General features: G+C 56.4%; 1 protein-coding gene across 35 annotated transcripts in view; it reads right to left on the minus strand.

The window, feature by feature from the left end:
* Positions 1-15,109, minus strand: part of NCOR2 (nuclear receptor corepressor 2) — a 240,969-nt gene extending 225,860 nt beyond the window's left edge. For 19 of the 35 annotated variants that reach the window (XM_055239207.2, XM_055239216.2, XM_055239213.2 and 16 more), the window contains exon 1: positions 14,797-15,109. The gene's annotated coding sequence lies outside the window, so the exon portion shown is untranslated. The remainder of the gene's footprint in view (positions 1-14,796) is intronic. The other 16 variants (XM_063614599.1, XM_063614593.1, XM_063614595.1 and 13 more) reach the window with 2 other exon arrangements.

Here is a 15,109-nt window from a genome sequence, read left to right on the forward strand (position 1 = left end):
GAAACTGAGGGGTCACTTAATTCCAAGGTCACCAGTGGTAGGAATGCAGCCGTTGTCTCCATGACCACATGGAGACCACATCACCCGCGGCCCTGTTCCTGGTTGCCGGTTCACAGGCAAATTGCAGGCTCTGTGGGGGCAGCAAGCGTCCTCTACCCCTGTAACAATGACCACACAAACTCGGTGACTTAAAACAGCACAAGTTGTTGGGGGGTTTAGGAGGTTTTTTGTTTTTTTGAGACAGGGTCTCACTTGGTCACCCGGGCTGGAGTGCAGTGGTGTGATCACAGCTCACTGCAGCCTCCAACTCCAGAGCTCAAGTGATCCTCCCATCTCAGTCCCCTGATTAGCTGGGACCATAGGTACCATGCCCAGCTAGTTTTCTGTATTTTTTATAGAGATAAGGGGTCCTACTGTGTTCCCCAGGCTGGTATTGAACTCCTGGCCTCAAGCGATCCTCCCACCTCGGCCTCACAAAGTGCTGGGGATTACAGGCGTGAGCCACCGTGCCCAGCCAGCATAAGTTTATTACCTTACAGTTTTGGAGATCCAAGGTCTGAAATGGATCTAAGAGCTAACATCAAGGTGTCGGCAGGTTGCATCCAGTCTGGAGACTCTGGGGGAGAACCTGTCCATCACCCTTCATGGCTTCTAGCGGTCGCCTGCACTCCTTGGCTTATGGCCCCTTCCCCATCCTCAAAGCCAGCAGCGCAGCATCTTCAAATCTCTCTGACCTCCTGCCTCCTTCTTATAAAGACCATTGTGATTACATCGAGCCCGGGCAGATAATCTAGGATAATCTCCCATCTCAAGGTCAGCTGGTTAGCAGCCTTAATTCCGTCTGCCACCTTAAATCCCCTTTGTGGCATAAAATAATATATTCACAGCTTCTGGGAATTACGACGTCATGCGGGGGACCATTACTCAGCTTAACACAGGCTTCAAAAACAAAAATCTTTAGGCCTCTAGGGAAGTCCCAAGGCCCCACCCCACAGATCCTGAACTCCCAACAGGCGATTCCCCAGGGTCCACGTGCCTCAGTCTCTCCACTGCTACACAGCATGGGCGAGCATGCCCAGTGCCAGCACCTGTACATGAATACACGTCCCCAGCAGTGCAGAGTCCAGCATCTGATGAAAACGTGATCAGACAGAGCCCTGTGGCCTAACACTAGAGACTTCCCTCTCTAGATTAACAACAAAGAACTTATCAATACTTTTGAGCAACGTCTTTTTTCTGACCAGTCACAAATGGCCCTATTGTACAGCCCATGCTCTAGTAAGATCCATAAGAAATCCCCCCACTGCTGAAACCTACACTTCCTCACGTCCCTGCACGCCAGGTTGCAGAAGGCTTTGCAGGGTACAGCTGAGCTGCTGCGGGGCACCCGCGGGAGGAGATGTCCAACAGCCCGAGCAGCATGCGCCCCCACTCCGCAGCTGCTGTCCCTCAAAGTGGGGAGTGGGGGAGCTGAAGAACCAGAGGCCACCCAAAGCTGCCCAGGATGTCCTTGGCATGGTCAGCACCCTCCCCCGCAGCTCCTGGTGACTACGCTCTCACAAACCCCCACTCAGGAGCTAGGGCCCCAGGGCAGGCCAAAAAGGAACAGGGTGAGCCCTGCCCCATAAGCACATAATGGCATAAGCAGCATGAACCCTCCTGATGCTTAAAGACGACCGAGGGCACGACAAAACGCCTTCCTTGCTTCAAAGCCCTTTTGCATCTCTTTCCTGCCAGAGGTGCTAAGAGGTGGCATCACTCCCATTTCACAGGTCCCAGAGACGCTGTGCAAAAAATCACACAGCAATCCGGCAGTGGGGATGGGTGTCCAAGGCCCCATGCCCTCCCCATGGCCCACCTCCCAGTCTGGGGCCCTCCAGGCAGTTCCACATCGTCATGGCCCTCCAGCCTCCCACCACCCAGCTGGGCATCCAGACAGGGAATATCTCCTCTGGGAAGCTCCCCTCCCCAAGTTCCCTCGGTGCCCCCTCCCACTCAACTCCTCTCTCTCCAAGGCAAAAGCCAGGCATCCCCTTCTCAATGTCAAACCTCATGCTGCGCCCTCCGCACCTCCAAGCACCCAAAGGCACTCCTTACAGCACCGCGAGCACAGAGGCGGCCTGGACCCACGGACAGGGGCTGTGACACAGAGAGGGCAGCGAGAGCCTGAAGGTCACACAGCAAAGCAGAGAGCACACACCCGATGCAAAGCACGCTTCCACCTCCACGTTCCCACTGAGGGCCGCACAGTTCCAGGAGGTGCCGCTGCGGCAAGGGGGCAGCGCCCAGGGCCCAGGTGCCGGGAGATGCAGCTTCCTGCCCGCCGCTACAGCTGCTATTTATAGCCAAGCAGGGAGAAGCCAAGACAGACAGGGTCAGCTTCCTGCACAGCAGAGCTGGCCGAAGCTTGGGAGCCTTCGAGGGTGACCCGGAGGGGAATGGGCTGGGTCAAGGCAGAGACGTGGGCTTTGATGTCCAGGATTGGGCACGTGGTGGACCCAGGACTGTCCCCGGTCACTCCTGAGGGCCACAGTCCAGGGGAAAGGGATGAAAGCACAGAATGGGCCCTGCTCATGACAACCACCCACCAAGCAAGGAGCTTAGGAGCTGTGTGTCCTGAGCCAATGATATCACCACTCTGTGCCTCAGTGTCCCCATCTGTAAACAGGGAAACTAATAGTTCTGGCCACACCGGGTTATTGTGAAGCTTAGATGAGCTAACCCACGTGGTGCCAAGTGAGCTTGCCTGCCTCCTGCCAGCTCAGGGCCCTCTCTGGAGCACCCTCACCTCTGCCCCTCCCTGCTCAGACACCAGACAGCAACGCTGGGGCAGGGGGCACCCTTGCACCAGGACACCTGCAGAAGCAGCTCTCTCTACCTCCAGTGTGTGCACAGCTTACAAAGCGCAGGCAGCCCGAGCAAGTGGCAGGCACGGGGGCATCCCGATCGAGCCCCAGGGCACAGACAGCTGTGACAATGTCCACAGGATGTGTACATGCACAGGTGTCATCGTCATAGCGGTCCCCCCAAGCGTCCACTCCCCTACGCACCGGGGACTACAGTTACCCCCATTCTACAGATGCGGAAACGAGCACCAAGTGACAGAAAAAACTCTGCTGAAGAAACGCAGAGGGGCCCCCCACCGTTCCGAGTTCACCAGGGTCTCCTATCTTGCCAAACAGTAGACAAGTCATGCTGGCCCCGGGAATCCTCCCAGAATGCTGCAGTGGGTTTGGACCCCCCAGAGCTTGGTTCCTTGGGGAGAGGAGCAAGGGTCAGGAAGGATCCGTCTCGGGCCACCCATCCATGGGAACTCGGGTTTAAAGTCCCTCCCCGGTCCCTGGGGTCGCCTGGTTGTGATGCCCCAACTTCCTCCAAAAATTGGCAAAGGGAACACCCACACGGCAAACTGAAAACAGTAAGCGCTGGCCCAGCCCACGTGGAAGGCTTCTCTGTGCTCCCAGCGCCAGGCAATAAGCACCTTCATGTAGGACCTCGCATAACACTCAAGACAACCTCGAGACAAGGAATCTGATTATGCCCATTTTACAGATGGTGAAATGGAGGCGTGAAGGCTGAATTAGGCAAAACTTGGTTCTCCCACACCCTGGCCACTCTGGGCCTCTCTGTGGGCTTACGTTCACCTGTGGAGCTCAGGGGCCAAGCTCAGTGCTAGCAAGGGGTGGTCACGGCCACCAAGGGAGGGACAGAGAGGGAATGGCCACAGGCTCAGTGACCTGGAGGCTCTGCGGGAGCAGGAGGGGGCCACAGGTGAGGGAGGGTACAGGTGTCAGGCACAGGGATGGATGGACGACCTGGGACCCCCGACGGGCACCAGGGCACGAGGCGAGGCCATGCCCAGCCAGAGCCCAACACTCAACACATCTACGAGGCACCCACGGTGTGCCCAGCACTACTCTAGAACCTGGGACACAGACAGACATCCCCACCCCTGTGGAACGTCCATTCTCGCAGGGATGACAGACGATAGCAAGTTGACAAACTTGTGAAACCATCATCTATCAGAAGGCGGCACACTGGGAAACAACCGAGGGAGGGAGGGAGGGGAGAGGGTGCAATTTTCAATATGAAAATATCAGGCTGGGTGCGGTAGCTCATGCCTATAATCCCAGCACTTTGGGAGGCCGAGGCAGGTGGATCACCTGAGGTCAGGAGTTTGAGACCAGCCTGGCCAACATGGCAAAACCCTGTCTCTACAAAAAATACAAAAATTAGCCATGCGTGGTGATGTGCACCTATAATCCCAGTTACTCAGGAGGCTGAGGCAGGAGAATCGCTTTAACTCAGGAGGCAGAGATTGCAGTGCACGGAGATCACGGCACTGTGCTTCCAACCTGGGCAACAGAGCAAGACACTGTCTCAAAAAAAAAAAAAAAATCCGAGAAAAATGGCAAAGGAATGAGACGAGGCCTGCGGATACCAGCAAAGAGTGCTCCGGCAGGGCGAGTGCAAAGGCCCCGTGGCGGAAGCTGCCTGGTGCATTTCAGGAGGAACAGCGAGGCTGGTGTGGCCGAGACAGAGCGGGCAAGGGGAGTAGGTCGCAGAGGACGGCCCACGCGGGGGCGGAGAGCAGAGCCTCACGGCCCAGGTAGGGAATCGGCTTTCGGAGCAGCAGCGGGACTGTCCTGCCCTGGGTTTTCCTGCCCTGGGTTTTACAGGCCTCCCCCTGGCTGCCACGTGGGGGATGGGTCTCAGGGTGACCAGTGAAGAGCCAGCTGTGATGGGAGCTGTGTCCCCTTCCTAGAACTGCTGTAAACAAAGCCCCACACACCGGGGACTTAAAACAACCCACTGTTACTTTGTCACAGTTCGGGAGGCCAGAGGTTCAAAATCAAGGTGTTGCCAGGGGTGGTTCCTTCCGGAGGCTCTGGGGGGGAGTCTGTCCTGAGCCTTCCTCCCAGCAGTCCCTGGCACTTCTTGGCTTCCAGCCACATCGCTCCCATCTCTGCCTCCGTTGTCGCACGGCCTTCTCCTCTGTGTCTTTTTGTCCTCTTATAAGGACACGGGCCACTGGATTTAGGGCCCACCCTGCTCCAGGATGACCTCTTCTTAATTAAACGCATCCATGAAGACCTTGTTTCCAAATAAGGTCACAGCCTGAGGTTCCGGGAGGGACATGAATGGGTGGGAAGGTGGCAGGGGCACTGTCCAACACCATGCAGCAGCCTAGGCCGGGGCACAATAGTGGCAGAGGATGCGAAAATTGTTAAAAAAATATCCAGGAGGGTGGCAGATGGCGTGGGTGGGCGGGGTGGCAGGTTAAAGCAGGTGTCTCCCAACTTCTCCCGCTTGCCTTCCTCCCCTGGTTTACCCAGCAGTGGGCATCACCCAGGAGCCAACGCCACACAGAATTCCTCCCAAATCCTGACCCTGTGGACCTGGCCAAGCCCCCAGGACCCTGGAAAGGCCCCCTGACTCCTGCCAGGCTCCAGAGGGCGACATCCCCTGCAGGCCTCCATGCTGACAGGCCTGGCCCAGCCTAGGGAAAAGCCCAGGCCGGGGCCTGGGGCTGCATCCGGCCCTGACCCCACCCGTCAGGCTCTCCTCTTTAGCCTCAGGAGCAGGGCTGGCACCAGGCAGGTTCCCATGGTCACCGAGACACTGTAGCCACACTGGGGCCCATGCTCCCTGATGGTCTCAGCAGGTACCGCAGAGTTCAGCATGAGGACAAACAGGGTCCTTCGAGGCCCTCTGCTGTGGGTCTAGGCCTCTGGGACTAATGACTTAAGAGCATCCCCAGACAGATCCCCTGGGTCACAAAGAAAAATCAACTCCCCCACCCACCCCGCCTCCAGACCTGGCCCAATGTCTCCCCAGCCTCACCACAGAATTGTGGGGAGCAGGCCAAGGGGAGGCCGCAGGTGGGCAGATGGGGGGCGTACAGGCCTCCTTGGTGGTAAGAAGGATTCTGATTTTTGTTCAAGAAATGGTGGGAAGCCCTACAGGCTGATAAGGTCAAATCACTCTAGCTGCTGTGGCTCCACTGGGCTGCCTGCAGAGAGGGGACTGTGGGTACAGGATGACGGCCAGAGAGCAGGCAGGAGGCGGCTGCAGTCCCAGGTGGGCCGTCGAGCGGGGGCTGGGAACACGTCTCTCATTCCAGGAGGATGCCCAGAACAGGGGCCTGGGGGATGCAGGGGTCAATGGTCCACTTTTGCATAGGTGGAACCCAAAGTCCCTTTGGGACATCCCTGAGCAATGGCAAGGAGACTGCTGGGTCCACCTCCCTGACCCTGGGGTCAGTGCCGTGGGCCCATGAGTCACAGACAGGAGGGAGAGGGGCTACGACATGGTCTGCAGAGACAATTGCACCCCAAAGGGCTCCTGAATGCCCTTCACTTCACAGCCTGTGAGGCCACGTGTCACTCATCACCCCATTTCACCGACAGGCAAACTGAGGAACTCTGCGTGGAGCCTTTGTTATTGCCCAAGGCCAGGTCACTCAGACCTGTGGGTCCCTCCAGATCCACTCATCAGCCCGAAAGTGCAAACACAGGCCACGGAAAACCAAGTGAACCTTGGAAGACAAGAGGCGGAGAGGGCCTCCAGACCCCAAAAGAGACTGACCCCCAGGAGCTGTCCGGCCTGCAAGCACACACGCACAGACATGTGCAGGCCAGTGGTGACTGGTCACCCAGGTCTGGTCCAATTCCACCTCCAATAGCCCACCCTTTGACTTACCTTTCCCCCCACTTCCTTTCCAGATGCAAAGAAAGGTCAGCAGGAGAAGCGGGGGACCTGAAGCATCAGCCACAAGTCCGGGTTGGAGCCAGATGGTCCAGAGGTCCCCTGGCTTCAGACGCACTTGCAATATTGCCTCCAAAACAATCCCGAGGTCTCTGGGTACCACAGTGCTGAGCCCCCCACCTCCAGGGCATTCCCTCAGGCCAAGCAGTTCTCGAGGGCCCCATCCGGCTCTCAAATGGGACATCTTTCACCATCCTAGTCACTCACTGTCATCTTCCCAAGTCGGACCCCAAAACTGTGCTCAGTTCTCACCCAGGGTCTGACCTTGGTTAAGACACTCCACAGGGCCAGCTTTTGGTTTCCTCCTATGGAATGTTGGAGCAGGGGATGGTGCATGAAAGCATATTGCAACAAGTGTTTTCCTTTGCTTTGCTCCTGCCTGATCCATTCTGCCCCTCAAGAACTGAGACAACTCTCAGGAATGTGTAAGGGTAAGATAAAAATCAGAAAGCAAGCTCGGGGCAAAGGGAAAAAAAAAGAGAGACAAATCCAAAATCAGGATGAAGTAGATAAAGCCAAAACATAAACCAGTGATTGCAGAAAGCAGGCTGCAAAATTTGGCTCTGAGCTTCCTAGTAGCCAAAGCAAAGAGGGAAACAAGATGGATTACGGCTTTGGGAAATTGTGAAAATGATGCAGTGCCACAGAGTAAGTGCTACAGCAACTATATACCACTCTAAAGTCATCATTTAAGAGGCCAAAAAATTGTGCCAAAAATCAGGCCAACTGCTTGCTGCCTTAACCATCCCCTTTCCTACTGCATTCTACAACAGCAAATTATAACCATGAGCATCAGCGTAACTCAGCAAGAACAGTAGCCCAGCTAGAAGGAGGGGTTTTAGGGCCTACCTGGAATGACCTTCAAACACACACCCCTCTCTGGGCCGCAGTTTCCTCAACAGGGAAACCGTGCAAGGCTACCTGAGGTTCCAAACAGTGAGGTAGTATATCAGAGATCGGCAAATATCTTCTGTAAAGGGCCAGAAAGTAAATATTTTAGGCTCTGTAGGCCTTCCAGCCTCTGTCACAACTACTCAACTTTGCAAACGCTGTACCCAAAAGCAGCCACAGACAACATGTAAATGAGTGAGCGTGGCTGCATTCCAACAAAACTTTATTTATGGACACCGAAATTTGCATTTCATATGATTTCACATGTCATAAAATATTTCGATTTTTTTCAACCATTAAAAAATGGAGAAACCATTCTCAGCTTTTGCACTATATAGAAACAGGTGGTGGGCTGGCCAGATTTGGCCCAAGGGCCATAGTTTGCCAACTCTTGCTTTCTACGTTCCACAATCGGCTCCGAAACATATTATCACGTAGGATGTGACTATGATGGCGAAAATCAGACCTGAATATATGGCGTGATACCACTTGCATGTTTGTTTTTGAAGGGAATGCACACATACAGTCCATTTAAGGCCGACATATGCCGAGAGCATCTCGGAGGAAACTCAGGCGCGGGAAGCTGTGACTGCCTCGGGGAACAGAAACCGGGAGGCCAGGAACCGAGGGAGATTTTTACGCAATGTGTTAATTTTCTTTTTTACAAGTCAATGCATTTTCTTTCATTTAAAAAATAAGCTTTTATAAAGCCCAAAGCAACTGGCAGAGTTTTGAATGCATTACTTTTTGTTTTTCTACATTCTTCCCAAGCAGTATAAAAAAGCAACATTATCCCCAAAAATGTTAATCAAAGAAGTCCATGATGTATTAAGTCGTATCATAAAAAAAAAGTATGATCCCACTTAGAGAAAGCAGGTAGGTGTCTTCTGTAGGTATCTGCTTGTGCAGACAGATACCAACAAGGGTGCTAACCTAGGATTCCTCTGGGTCCGGCTGGGTCAGCCCCCATGAACCTGCACAAAGGTTTTTCCACATGAGCTCAGCCCCGGGAGGTAAGAACTGCCCACGCTTCGCAGGGACCTGGAGCTGTCTCCTGCTCCAGGAGAAGTGACAGCTAAGGCAGGCTGTGGGAAGACGGCTCCATATAGTGGGAGTCACTATGGCTGCACTGCCCAGTAGGGTCAGTGGCCACCAGCCACAGGTGGCTACTCAAATTTATTAAAAGTAAAAACTAAAATTTCATCCCCCGGTTGTGGCACTGGCCTCACTTCAAGCCGTGACTGCCTTGGGGAACAGAAACCAGGAGGGCCGGAGTGGAAGGAGACTCCCCCAACACCTCTGGGCAGTTTTAATGCCCAGTGCCCCACGTGGTTATGGTACTAGCATTATCTAGAACATTCTCACCCCTGCAGAAAGTTCTATTGGACAGCACTACCCCAGAGGCTGGTGGGAGAGGAAGTGGGGGAAGAGAGAGTGAGATGTGGGAAGAGGAGGGAGACAGACGGCAGAGGAGAACGGACCAGCCCAGAGGGCACACCAGGCTAGGTTTGGGAAAAAGGACCCCTGAAAGGGGAAGACCCTCCAGGATGGCACCACGCAGAGAAAACACGCATGAAAAGGGAAAAAAAATCAGGCCGGACGCAGTGGCTCACGCCTAGAATCACAGTGCTTTGGGCGGCTGAGGCGGGAGGATCACTTGAGCCTAGGAGCTCAACAGCAGCCTGGGCAACATAGAGAGACCCCATCTCTACAAAAAATGTTAAAATTAGCCAGGCATGGTGGTGCACACCTGTCGTCTCAGCTATTTGGGAGGCTGAGGCGGGAGGTTAATTGAGCCCAGGAGTTCAGGGCTGCAATGAGCTGTGATGGTGCCACTGCACTCCAGCCTGGGTGACAGAGCAAGACCCTACCTCAGAAAAAAAGTTGGGGTGCAGGTGGGGCATTGGGGAAGGAATCAGATACCAAGAGCCCAGGCCCTGCTCCGAAACACAGAATATGACTTCATCACCCAACCCTGTGCCATCGGGTTAAGTAGCCATTAGCCACAGCCACAGGTGGCTATTTAAATTTAAGTAAATTAAAATTAAATAAAATGACCAGTTCAGCTGCTCAGTGGCAGGGACCCACTTTTCAAGTGCTCCCGAGTGACAGGCACCTAGTGGCTAAAGCACGGGCCGGTGCAGCGGCATCATCTCCCATCACCGCAGGAGTTCCCAGACAGCCCAATTCAGGCTACCCTCTCAGGCGGGCATCATTTTCTTTCCCTCCCTTTTAAGAATCAAGAAACCAAGGCCAGAAGGTCAGAGGCTTCACTCAAGTTCTTAATAAATGGAAGCACGATTCAAACCCTGCTCCTTTTTTCAGAGACCAGGAGCAGAGGGGAAGCTCAGCCCTCCCCCAGGGGGCCTCCCCCGTCCTCCCCACAGCCTTCGCCCACTCTCCAGGCTGCCCATGACCTCCAAGCACTCCAAGTGCCTGACAGACACTAAGTGATTAAAGACTAATGGAAAACCTCAACCGTCAAGGGCAGAGGGAGGGAGCTGAGCACATTTGTGAAACACCAACGACCAACGGGAAAGGAGCCCACCGTCTCCAAAGGGCAACAAGCCGAAGCCTGAGGCTCTGGAAGAGAGACGGGTCCATTAGAGGATCCTTCCCAGCAGCTTTTAAGAGGGAGGAATGGTTGTTATCCGAGCAGCCTGTAGGTGAGGACCTGGGTTTACACAAGGAATTCTATAGCGAAGTCTTTGCTCTCCAACAGGATAAGCCAAAATGGAAACAGCAGCTCCTGCGACACACAGGAGCTCATTATATCTCACAACCATAAAGTCAGAAGCAGCAGCAGCACCCCCATTTTAGAGATGAGCAAACTGAGGCTCGCAATAGGTAAGTAACTTATTCACAGCTTGAAGCTGCAGAGCTGAACAGCAAACCCAATATTCATGCCCCTTGCCCCTAAAGGCTCTCCAGTATGGCACAGGTGGCCAGCAATGTGCCCATTTTGCAGATGAGGGCACCTAAACCCTGAGGGCAAGGGGCACTCACCTGGGCCCACTGCTCGTAAATGGCCAAGCTGGAACTTCCAATGCTAAATCAGCAGCTCTCTTGGGGATGGCAGATGAAACACTCCCAGAAATGCCCTTTAGGACAATTCTTTCTAGATTTATAAACCAAAAGCTCCTTCCCCAAGGCTAGCTGGAGCCAAGTGGGCAGGGCAGTGTGGAAGTGTCCAGGCTCAGAAGCCTCAATCCGCTCCAAAATAGATATGATAATAACGATGATGCTAAGTTCATTCATCATAAGCACAGGTCCCTCCGCTGTGCAACCTCAGGCCAGCCTGGACCCGTGCCCTCATCTGTAAAATGGGAATGAAGCTGCCATCTGCCCCAGGGCCTCACTGAGCAGAAGCCCTCCGGCTACACAGTACCTGAGGGCAACGTGCCTGCCCATGGGCACTCCAGGCCACAGAACTCTGCCGCTGCAGCTTTCTGGAGCACCATGCTAAATAATTCAAAACCATGTTTTCATTTCAAAACAAACACAGCAGTGTCGCCAAGGCGAATGCCAAATTTTGCATGAATGTTTAAGATAAAACGAGACCTCAAAGAAATGCCAGGCCCTATCCTTCTCCCCAAACCCTGGGGAGAACAAGTTCTCAGTCTCCTGCCCCCCCCAGGGCAAAGATCCGTAGGTGCTGCTCAAAGAAGAAACATTTCTTTCTTCATATCCTCTATGGCAGCTTTGCAAAGCAGGTCCGCAGTAAACTCCTGCTGCACTAACATGACCGTGAATAATCCCGGGTCTTAATTCATAGTTCCACATCCAAGCTGTGTGACCTTGGGCAAGTAACTTAACCTCTCTGTGCCTCAAGTTCACCATCTATAAAATAAGATAATAAAGGCACCAACTCATAGAGGAGTTATGAAGAGTAAACAAGTAGATATGTGTGGAGCACAGCTCCTGGCACACAGTAGGTGTTGGTTCTTATTACTAGCGTTATGATCCACAGCCTTTTCCAGCATGGAGGCTGAGAGTTCGCTGGATGGGTTGTACAGTCAGTTCCCTGGCTCCAAGCTCCCTCAAAAGATGCCCAGCTGGCCTTTCCCAAGCATCACTTCCCTGGGGACCCCACGCACCCACCTAGGGACACAGACCTTCTGTCACCCTTGGCCTGGGCCTAAAAAACCTGGCTCTCCCCAGGCAGCAGCCCAAGCTTGGGGCCCTCCTTGCCCCTCCCCTGGGCACCTCAGGCAGGAGTTACCAGCTCCCACCGGCAGTTCTCCAGTCTCAGAAGTGTCACCTGGGGAGGCTGCTGTTTAGCGTTTGAGATGTGAAGAGGAACAGGGAAGGGAAAACACACACACACACAAATAAAAGTTCTCAACCCCCCACACCCTCCCCCCACCCCCGGCCCACGGTCAGAGGCAGCATTTGTGGGGCTTTTCAGTTCAGACAGCAGCAGGAGGAGGGGCTGAGATCCTGTCTCCTCTGCCTTAAAATCTCCCTTCCCACAGACAGGACCCCAGGAGAACCCTCTGGCTGGGTTCTGCGTAGGTACCACCCCCGCCTCCCATCTCCGAGTGAAGCACCAACTTCTCCACCCACACTCTCAGATGGGGGTTGGGAACACAGAACTATGAATGCGCCCCCTCTCAGCCAGGTGGAAACGGGGCCAGGCAGCCTCCACACCCAGCATGAATGGCAGACGCTGGGGGCCAGGCTTCCTGGGGCTGCCTTCCAACTCCCTCGGTGGGTGTCTGCGCTGCCAGTGCCCCCCTGCCCCCCACCCCCAGGCCCCGAGAACAATCAAGCCCTCCCCAGCCCAGGGCTTCCATGCAGTAAATTCGTGTTTGCAGAGCTCTGGGAAATCTTTAGGAGGTGGCATGAGTATTATTAATTGGGGAAAAAGAACAGATTATGCCAAATAAATCCTTCCCACATAACCAAACCCTCTCCGAGAGGGGGAGGGGGAGGGCGCAGCCCCAGGAGGGGTCTCCATCCCTCACCAGGGCCTGACAGCCACATTACCATTTACATGGATTTATCAATAGTATTGATCCCCAGCAGCGTAAATAGCTCAGTGGGAAGAGGCCAGGGCTGGGGCCCGCTGCGCTCCCGCCCCCATGTCTGGGCACCGGCACCACAGACTCCCCCGGCACCCGCTGGCGGTGGCAGCAGTGAATTTCCAAGCAGGGACATGGCAGGCGGCTCAGGGAAGCCAGACAGAGCCCGGGATGCCCTGGCAGCCGCGCTGCCGACTCGCCAGTCACCGCTGGCTCCACCCCCACTTCAGCGCTCTGCTGGGCCTGACTCAGTCTTTGCATCTGTTCAATGGGTGGGGGCACCTGCCCTTCTCCATCCTCTCCGGACAAGCAGAGGGGAGTGGGAAAAGGCCCCCTCCCTCCCCCAGATCCCCCCACTGCCCACCCCCAGGCAAAGGTAAGGTGGCCCCTTTTCACAGGGCTTCCAGACCACGTTGGATTAAAGGCCAAATCTTAGAACCCAGGAACAATAATACCGACACAGTGGTCATAGTAACACATACAAGTACCAAGGGATTCTTATGGCCGGACAGTCAGCTCTCACAACCACTCTGTGAACTCAGTACCATTTTGACCCTCATTTTGCAGATGGGAAACCTGACAGGCACAGAGAGGTTAAGCATCTGTCCAGGGTCACACTGCCAGGAAAGTGGCAAAAGTCAGATTCAAACCCAAGGAGCTGAGGTGCAGAGTGGGCCATCCCACCTCACTGCTGCTTCCCATTTCTTGGCTCCCCCTCAGCACGCCCAAAAGAGGCGACCCACGAGGTACACAGCCTGCCCCGGGTCGCCCTCCCGGAGCAGTCTGGCCCGGAGAGCCCCTTATATCAAAGCTGCCGCAGAGACCCCGATCTGGCTGAAAAGGGGCAAAGTCAAGGCCACCGGTAACACATCCCAACGCGCCCAGAACTCCCCCACCCCGCCCACAGGGTCCTCCCCTTCTCCCCTCCTCCCCTCTTCCCTCCCTCACACATCCTTCCTCCAAATCTGCAAAAAGGGAAAAAAAATAATAATCATAATAAAACCAGTTCTCACCAACGGGGGAGAGGAGGAGGGGGAGGAAGGGAGGAGGCTGAGCCAACAGAACAGATCCGCCCCCGCCGCCTGCACCAGACCCTCGGAGAGCCGGAGCGCGCGACAGCGGCGGGAGGACACTCGCTTCCAAAAAAATAAACCTACAATGTAAAAATAACGCCGGGCGCCCCACGCTAATTGGGCCCGGGCGACAGCAGCTCCCAGGTACAGCGTGTCTCTCCCTCCCGCCCGCCGTGCCCTCCCGCTCTCGGCTTGCTCCTCCTGCAAGTGTCTGGGGCGGGGAGGGCGCACCCCACGGGTGCCGTCACTCCCCGCAGGCCTCTGAGGAAGCTGCCCTCTACACAAGGGCCTGGGGCTTCCCAGTCGTGCCCAAGTGGGATCAGCTCTGAATTCCAACTTCGCAAAGTAGTGGCATCCCAAGTATCCGCACAGCCCGGGGGAGGGACCAGGAGGCGGCCCAATGAGGCGTCACCAGCCACGGGAGGCAGGCCCAGACACCAGGAACACCGGCCCGCGGGGGAGGGGGACCAGGGGCGCCTCTCCCGAGGGACCCCGCCCAGCGCCCCATGGCCCCAACGCCCAGGAGGGGCAAGGCTGGCTCTCACCCTCGACTGGTGAGAGACCCTCATGCGCCCCTCCACAACAGCCAGGCCAGGGAGCTAGGGGTGCCATCTCCAAGGGCTTTCAAACCCGCGCTGCCCGATGAAAAATAAGGCGTAGTGTCGCCCCCCCAGGTCCGGGGCTGCACCGGGGACAAGGGACGCCTGGCGGCCAAGTCCCCAGAGCCGGCGCACACGGTGGGGGGCCGCTCTGTGCATTTCCAGCGCGCCCCCCGCCCACCCCAACGCCACTTCCCTCATTCCCGCCCCCTCGCTGGGGAGCTGGAGTTCCCCTAAGTTCCCCGGCGCCCCCGAGCACGCGGGCCGCAGTGTCGGCGGGGCGCCTCGCTACCCAGCAGGCCACCCCCTGAGAGCGCCAACTCGGGAGTGCAGGGGCCCCGCCAACTCCGCCGCGTGCGCCGCCCGATCCTCCCCGGATCCCCCGGAAGCGCGCCCCGCGCCTCCCCCCGCCCTCCGCGGGGACCCTCGGCCCCAACTCACCTCGCGGAGGTGGCAGCGGTGGCGCCCGGGCTTGGGGCGCGCTCGAGCCGCCGGGGCGCTCAGGCAAGTGGCGGTGCCGATCGGGCTGGGGGCGCGCAGCAGGCCCGGCCTCGGGTCGGGACGCGATCCTCCCGCCGCCGCCTCCTAGGGCGCCGGCCCTGGGTCCCCGGCCCGCAAGTTGGCGCGCATCGCGGAGCGCAGGGCGCGGGCGCAGGGCTCGGGCGGGGCGCCGGCGGACGCGGGGCTCCGGTGCGGCCCGGCCTGCCCGCGGCTCCGCGCTCCCCGGCGGCCGCGGCGGCGGTAGCGGCGGCGG

This window comes from Symphalangus syndactylus, chromosome 13 (genome assembly GCF_028878055.3).
Source record: "Symphalangus syndactylus isolate Jambi chromosome 13, NHGRI_mSymSyn1-v2.1_pri, whole genome shotgun sequence".
NCBI lineage: Eukaryota > Metazoa > Chordata > Mammalia > Primates > Hylobatidae > Symphalangus > Symphalangus syndactylus.